The sequence below is a fragment of the Brassica napus genome, chromosome A10 (genome assembly GCF_020379485.1).
Source record: "Brassica napus cultivar Da-Ae chromosome A10, Da-Ae, whole genome shotgun sequence".
Taxonomy (NCBI): Eukaryota; Viridiplantae; Streptophyta; class Magnoliopsida; order Brassicales; family Brassicaceae; genus Brassica; species Brassica napus.
This window is the reverse complement of record NC_063443.1, coordinates 8,857,473-8,866,431: the sequence shown is the minus strand read 5'-3', so window position 1 is coordinate 8,866,431 and position 8,959 is coordinate 8,857,473. Positions and strand designations below refer to the sequence as shown.

Genomic DNA, 8,959 nt, shown 5'->3' with positions numbered 1-8,959 from the left:
AGGTGTATTAATGCGGTTTAATCCTTCTTGGTTTGATCAGTATGGGATTGGTTAGAATACAGTGTAAAAAAAGAGAATGAATATTGTTTCTTTTGTTATTTATTCAGCAACAAGAAAAAATGTGTAAGTGTTGGATTTGTCACAGAGGGATTTGATAGTTAGAATAAGTCTGACAAATTGGCTGGCTATGTAGGTGTGATAAATAGATTTCACAACATAGCCAAGAAGAAGTGTGAAGATTTGATGAGACAAGGTCAGTCAATCCAACATGCTTTTCAAAAGCAAACCGATGTCGTAAAAAAAGAGTATCGTATCCGACTAAATGCTTTAGTCGATGCTGCTAGATACTTACTGAAACAAGGATTACCATTTCGTTCTCATGATGAGACAGCCGATTCTAGCAGCAAAAGAATTTTTTTGGAGTTAGTGAACTATACTGCTGCATAGAATGAAGTTGCAAGCACGGTTGTGGTGAATAATGCTCCTGGAAATAACCAAATGGTGTCTTGTCTCATCCTATTCAAAAAGACATTTTGATTGCTTTTAAGAAGAAGTAATTAATTCCATAGTTCAAGAGATGGACAATGATGTGTTTGCTTTATTGGTGTATGAATCAGCTGATTATTCTATGAAAGAGTAAATGGTTATAGTTTTTCGCTTTGTCGATAAACATGGTATTGTCAAAGAGAGATTTGTTGGTCTTATCCATGTGAAGGATACATGTTCTTTATCTTTGAAATCCGGAATTGATTCATTGCTTGCTAAATATAGTATGAGTCTGAAAATGGTGAGAGGACAAGGCTATGATGGAGTAGGAAAATATTAGAGGTGAATTTAATGGTCTAAGAGCACTGATTTAAAAAGAAAACAGTTCGGCATACTATGTCACTGTTTTGCTCACCAACTACAATTGGTAGTTGTTGCTGTCGCGAAGAAGCGTTTTGAAGTTAGAGATTTCTTTGATAAGATTTATTTGTTAGTGAATGTGGTTGAAACTTCATGTAAAAGGAAATATAAGATGCGAGAAATTCAGCGGTATATAATTGAAAAGAGAATAAGCAGTGGTGAAATCAAGATTGGAAAAAGACTGAATCAAGAGTCTTCTCTTCCAAGACCAGGAAGTACACGTTGGGGTTCTCACTATCAAACGTTGTTGCGGTTAGTTGAGATGTTTTCTTATGTGGATGAGATGCTTGTGTACGTCGAGGATGAATGTGCTGATCTTATCCAGTGAAATGAAGCAAATGGTTTTCTCAAATATATTCATACTTTTAATTGTGTATTCTACCTACATTTGATGTTGCACATTTTGGGACTCACAAAAAACTTGTCACTGGTCTTGCAACTAAAAGATCAAGACATTCTAAATGGTGTCTCATTAGTAGTATCCACTAAGCGACAACTACAAAAGTTTAGATATGATGGCTGGGATTCTTTTTTTGAATGATGTTTCAGCTTTTTGTGGAAACATGACACTGGTATTCTCAACATGGAGGACGATTTCATCGATCCAAGGAAGTTACACAAAAAGACCAACATTACCAACTTGCATCATTATCAAGTCAATTATTTTTATACAGTATTGGATATGGCACTTCAAGATTTTAATGGTCGCTTTAACGAGGTAAACTCTGAGTTACTTGTTTGCACATCAGCTTAAAGTCCTACTGCTTCATTTTGTGAGTTTGATAAAGAAAAGTTATTAAGACTAGCTAAATTATATCCTGAGGATTTTAGTGTGATAGAATGCATATCACTTAAGCAGCAACTTGACATTTATATTGATAATGTACGAGGAGATGAAAGGTTTGTTGATTTGAAACATTTTGGAGATCTATCGCGGTTAATGGTAAAAACTAAGAAACATCTTTTTCAATTTTTGGTGTATAGGCTTTTGAAGTTATCTTTGACTTTGGAGAATGAAGATCGTCAAGACAGAAATTGCATGGGTGATCAGTTTCTAAGTAATTATCTTATTTGTTGTATTGAAAAAAACAATATTTGAATATAGTCAATGAAACTGCTATAAAAAAGTTTCAAGTTATGAGTGAAGATATAATACATTTGTAGTTTTTTTTTTGTGTAATACATTTGTAGTTTTTTGGTTATTTAAACATTGTGTTTTTGATTTTTTTTTTTTGGGATTCCAGTATAAAAAGTTTTTGGCTCTACCACTCGTATCGTACTAGCATGGCGTGTTAATTTTTAAATTACTGTCATTGTTGACTTTACTCAAAATGATAAATTATGTATTTATGACAAGAAAATATTGTAATCTATAATTATAATCTGATAATCTGCAAGTGCATACCTTTTTTTTCTGTAACTCTGCAAGTGCATACCTCATGCGTACAAATAAATATAACTATCGTTTATCTAATATTGGTGGCGAAACAAGTAAGCATTACTTCAATATTTTTATTAGTTTTAAAGAATATGTCGGCAGAGTGAATTACGGTTAATCACCCCTTGACTCATTTCGTTTAAAACATTTTAAAGACTGAAACTATTTAAGGATGGGCACAAGTATGGTACTCTACAGTTTTAGGATACTGAAACCTTTATACGTAGGGTCTAAAATTATAAAATGGATTTAAATCCGTCAACATTTGCGGATATAAATGTTCAAAAAAAAACAATTGCGGATATAATACAGATTCAATTCGAATATTTCCAAAATAGTCAAAATAATTTAAATAATATTATTAAATTATTAATTATCAAACTAAATTGAGCACTGATTAAAATAATAAAATATTTAGATTCAGTGACAGTTTAAATATATATATTTCTGGTTATCGTATTTTCTAATTACATATTTATAATATTTTCGAACCGGATCTGAAATCGAATTCCAAATATTTTACCCACTCTTACTCTGAATCATATAGTTATTTTCGTTAGATTTTCAAATTGAATACAGATACTTTTCCTTCTATCTAAATGCCAAATCCCCTGACCATTGGATCAAAAACTTCCGAGAAATATACAAAATGTTACTCATTAATGTGCTACCATAGCAAAATGTAAAGTGTTAAACTATGCTTCATCACAGCTTATATAAAGAGAATGAATTTTCGTAGAAATAGAAGGCAAATTGGAAAATTCGATGAAACTACCCGATGATATCCTTATACCTATTCAAGTTGATAGATCATAAACATGATCTTAATTAAATTTATTTTAGTTATTTTAACGAAAGAATAAAATTTAAAAAATGGATTTAAAGAGTTAAATAAAGTCTAGACAGAAATATGATGAGGTAATAATGAAGTTGGTAAGGTTTAGGAGAATCTGGATGATTTTGATGAACATGAAGGAAGAATATCAACGTTTCAACAACCAAAGCAATGAAGTGGCTATTCTATGAACCGCAGCTTTGGGAAAATGATTCTTTTGACTCGATATGCAGATATAGTATCGTAATTATAGAAAAACCTACAATAACAAATATAATATCCCTTTAACAAAAAAAAAACAAATATAATATAAGATCGGTGGTCGTGCGCTTTTTATCTATAGTTTAATCTGTTTTTTTTTTTTTGCAATATGTTTTTCCTTTTCTTTTTGTTCTTGATAAAGATAGCATACCTACCTGGCAATCCACATAATAGATGTTACATATTACTGACAAATTGATAATAATTCTTTTGTTACTTGGACACAAACGATTCTTTTTTACTTGGACACGAAACTCTCTAAGTTTTACAAGAAGATATGTTTTAGAGTTTGAAAATTTGATGGCTGTAACTTAGCCAACATGTTTCTTAGTTTAGTAACAAAGGAGATAATAAGCTCACAGTTTTCCTTGAATGATAACCACTCTTTGAAAATCGAAATATTTGAACTGTGGGCAATGGAAGTGAATTATGTGATAGCTTATGCCTTAATTTGATAAATCAAAATTTCAAGTACACGACGAAATGCACAGAAGTATTAAATGTAGGAACACATTTTGCAAAGAATTAGGGATTAGTTATAAATTATATTGACTTGAGTGTAAGTCAATTGAAGCAAACATCTTAAATGAACAAAGCTGTACCAAGGCTTTTTTTATCAAATAATTAGACTACTTGTGTTTTTTAAACAAGCAAATAGTAAAAAAAAATTAACACATCATAAATATACTAAATGTAATGATGACAAGAAATCTTCACTAAAGAAAATAGAGATGACTAAATATGCATGAAGAATGGTTCAAAGAACTTAGACAATAAAAATTAGGCATATAATCTCATAAAGATGATTAAATACAAATTTGGTTCAGACTAGCTAGTTCGTCTCAAATAAACCGAGTCAATCTTGAAATTTCAAATAACATAGTAGATTACTTAAGATGATATCTCAACATGGCTTAATATGTTTGCTTTGGTGAATCTTCGAGCCGTCTAGAACAATGTTGATGATCATTATCTTGATCTGTCATGGTGATCGGTTAGCTCATTTGTTATACTTATTCTTGATCGGTTGGATCATCGGTTTAGATTACTGATTAACATGTCTTCTCCTCAACTTTTGAAGGTTCTTTTATTTCTCCTTGATGAATTCATCATGACATTCCAAGTATCCAAGTGCATGCTCTTCCTCATGTACGACCTAAAAATTAAAGTGAAGACTCCAAGTATACGGTATACCAGATATGCCTACAACTTCTAATTAAAAACTTAAATTCGGTACTAAGATGCTGTGAACAAACGAGAAGTAACTCGAAAAAAACAAAAGAGAGAAAAAACATATCGAAGCAAATACTCATTTAGGGTGTTTTATTATTATGTGAATGAATTAATTTATAAATCTTTATATCTGTATTTATATCACTCTCAAAACCCGATTTTTTTTTCTATATAGAAATATATATTTATCTAGAAAAAATAAAATTTTCTAAACCAATAAGACATATTTTACTGTGGAAGCCTACATCCCTCACACGGTCACATCCTTCAGAAGTCAATCTTGATAGTGAATTTTCCTTTTTTGCGCTTACGACACACGCAAGAAATACCGGACTTTTGTTGATGCACAGAGATTTAAAACATCTCAAGATACAACATAAACATAAGAAAACCGACTAAAATAATTAAAAACAGAAAACTGTTGAACTAGACCAAAAAAAGCAATAAAGGTACTTAGAAGGAACAATATTTAGTATTATTTTGTCAGAAAACTATCAATACATCTAATACCCCGTAAAGACTCTTGGAAAAGGAAGAAAATACTAGGCGGACTAAGAGCATGATTATCCCAAAGACCCATTTGGGGGTTCTTATTTTTTTTTTAATACTTTTAAGTAGAAAAAGTGAGTTAAGAAACAACATTAAGAAACCTAAACTTGTTTGTGGTCCATTGCAAGGTTCTTAATTAAAAGTTCTTAAAAAAACTTTTTATTAAACTTAAAATTTTTTGAACCATTGACAAACATGCATAATAAGACACTACTACGACATATATTCAGCTAATAAAACATATGTGAGCATGAAGACACACAGAGAAAAACGTGCGTCTCTGTTTATATCGTTGCAAAGATTTAGAGTAATGAAATGAAAATGCAGAGCATGCTAACTATCACATAAAGTTCACCTGTTTCAATCGATGCCTCAAGAAAACAGTGGAGAAGCTACCCAAGTCATTAACACAGCTTCTATCATTGCTAAAACTCAAAAATCATTTTTATTGAAGCCACTATAAGGGAACATAAAAATGATGTATTGAAGCCACTATGAGGGAACAGCACAAGACAGAGACGACAATGGTACGAGCTTATCCGATTCCCAAGAAAACACAACTTCATTGCTTTCCTAGATCTATCTACCGATTGTAAACGATACAAAGAGCAACTACGATCTTTACATCAACAGGCAAAGAGAAGAGTTTAGTTTACCAGCAGCTCGGTATCTGTAAGGATAGGTTCGAAGAGGGTCAAGTGTTGTGGCCATGTCGAGATCCTCTTTGGCTTTTTCACGTTCGCAGTACTCAGACCGTTTCTCATAGGCTGCTGCTTTGCTAAACGCCTTCTCAATCAGCTTTGTCATCTCCTCGCACGCTTCTTTTACGTTGAATCTTCAGGAAGTAAACTCTTGCTAGGCCTTGATGAGCACGAATGTGTTTGATCTCTAGAGCGTTCCTGTATGCAGTTTCAGCTTGATCTAGCATCGAACAATCGATGTAGATGCTCCCAAGATTGTTCAGAGCTCTGTTTAAACATAAGAAAAAGATCAATCCGAGAAAAACAGTGAGATTAAGAGAATCTTTTAACAAAAGCATCTTCATCATACAGATCAAAAAGGCTCAAACTTTTCACTTTTGTATCAATTCCACAAAAAGACTCAGACTTTCGATCTTACCCCCACTCAACATTGAGAGACTCGTAATCCCAATACTCTTTGGGACGGATCACGTTCACGTCGGAGCTTTCGACATCGCGGTGGGAAGAGAGATCTGCTCGAGTGGATATGGATCGAGATGAGGATCGAAGCTCCTTCCGTTAGTGACTACGGTCGACGGTGAGGTAGGAGAGGAACCGAGAGTCTTCGTAGACGAAAACGTGAGGAATCGAGAGTGACGCCTAATCCTTCATCCGATCGTGACGAGATGAAGAAATCACCGGAGTCGTCGAGGAGAGATGGAGAGACGCGGCAACGAAATGGAGCGAAGGAGAGAGTCACAAAGCCCGCAAAACACAACACGTGTCCAAGAAAACACGTCTCTTATTTCTCCTAATTAAGATACGTCTTCTCTCCATTATACTAATTTCCTTTTTTTTTAAATCCCATTAATGCTAAGAGACGTGGTTAGGAGCTTGCGTTAATGCTGCTCTAAGGAGAAAACCAAGTTGCCCATATATTATAATATAATGATGCATGTATAATAACATCATTATTATCAAGAAATCTTGAAGATCTTTTGTTTAACCGATCTAAGTAACAAAAAAAAAATTTGTAAATGTGACAACAGATATTCTCTTTACAATACAAGTCTGCGTGAATCCAGGTGCCCTGCCTTCGCAACTATAAAGGCAGTATTTCATCACTACATTATTAGTTATTGCATTATTAATTTGTACTTGTTTACTTTTGCTTAAAGAGGAAGACATACTTTGCTCAGCCATGACGGGCTTCAATAGCAAATAATGTTGATGATATAATACGTATATATTATACACCTAATTCCTTTATCAAACAATAAAATTCCTTTTAGAAACTAAATATATTTTGGTTAATATATAGTACAACTCGTTTAAATCTTGTCGTACTAATTTCTGTTAGGACCATTTTGAATAATGTATATTTTTCCTATTTAGCAGATACAATTACTTATGATAACTTCTTAATTATCAGAGGATTTTTATGGCAAAATATCTCAAGAGTGAAAGGAAATTTTCACCACAGAAAAATGAAGAAAAACAGACTATAATCTTATAGGAGGGATCAACACAAAATTATATAAAGCTAAAGAAACATAAAATTAAACAGCTCCGAGTATGTATAGTTTGGCTCTGTAATTTTGGGTTTTGAGCTTCACCTTTTAATCATTTGTCCGTCCATCCTTCGCTTGTTAGTTGTAGTGTTTTTAGACCAATTCTAATGAAACACCAAAACAACAAATTATTGTAATTTCATCTCCAATATAGTACCAAATATAATATTGTTCTTTCCAAAATTAATATTTTGTAAATATTATTATACCAAATTTAGTAAAACACACTATTCACTACACTAAGTATTAAAATAATTTATTTTAATTCAACTATGGGTAGAATAACTATAATGTCCCAACCGCCCACAGTTAATAGGCCATCCACGTCGTTTTCTCGGTCCGTAGATCCAATTTCATTCTAACGGTCGGTGTGTTAATTTTCCAAAGACACGAAAGTCTTATTTACTAACCCTTTAATCACCACGTGACTTTTCCATGTGCTTTGGCCTCACTCACACGGTATTGCAGATCACTTCCTGATAGGTCACTCATCCTTCCGTTATTCCAGATAAAGCATGCCTAACTCTGAAGTTCTAAACGGATGTGCGACGGAAAATGTAAGTCAACTTTGATGACATAAGTAGCCAAATCAATTCTCTTAAGCATTTTCATATATCACAACTCGGATGTTACAATAAAATTATTGATGGTTTTAATTTATAGTTAAAAATAAAAATGACATACTATTTTATCTTTTTAATTTTTTATATTTAAATATTATTTAAAATAGATTTAATAATAAAAATGACATACTATTTTGTATTTTTCAATTACATGAAATTGAAAAAAATAAAAAAAATTATTATGTGCTTTTTATTTTTAAATATATAAATTTTTAATTTCAATAAATGTTTTACATAAATATATATATATAATTAAGTAAGAAATAAATAGATATTAAAAACATAAAATTACCAAATTTTAACAAAAACATAAAATCTAAACACTATAAATATAATATCTAATTAAAAATAATTAATGTATTAAACTATTAAACTAAAATATTAAAAATATAAAATATGTTTTTGATATTAAAATTAGCGTTATGGTTGGAGATGATAATTAAAAATAACAACCACATACCAAATTTAATATAATTTAAATACTAAATTTGATGTCATGACTAAAGTTACTTTTAAACAATGGATTTATAAAATTGTGGTGATTATTTTCTAAACCGTCTATACTATTATAATATTGTAAAGTAAATAATATATAGTTTATTATTCATAAATTATAATAATTAATGTATTATAATATATACTCTTACAAAAATAATCTAATATAAATTTTATTTATAAATAATAATATTTTATAATTTATAAATATCTAAGTTGTCTAACTAATAATCTAGACATTCATTTAATCATTTTGTGCCAGGTGTTGAGTCACCATCTGCTTAGCTCTTTCTTGAACACTGCTCTTAAAATTTATTTTTTGGCTTCCTATGTTAGGCTTCCTTCTAGAAGAACTTGATTATTTCACA

The 8,959-nt window shown here is 31.2% G+C and overlaps 1 long non-coding RNA gene across 1 annotated transcript; it reads right to left on the bottom strand.

Moving 5' to 3' along the window:
* Window positions 1–4,202: 4,202 nt before the first annotated feature.
* LOC125579142 lies at window positions 4,203–8,110 on the bottom strand. Its single transcript, XR_007317144.1, has 2 exons — window positions 6,342–8,110; window positions 4,203–6,190 (listed from the first exon to the last, which is right to left on the bottom strand). It is a non-coding gene; the product is annotated as an uncharacterized LOC125579142 (long non-coding RNA).
* Between the last annotated feature and the right edge of the window lie 849 nt (window positions 8,111–8,959).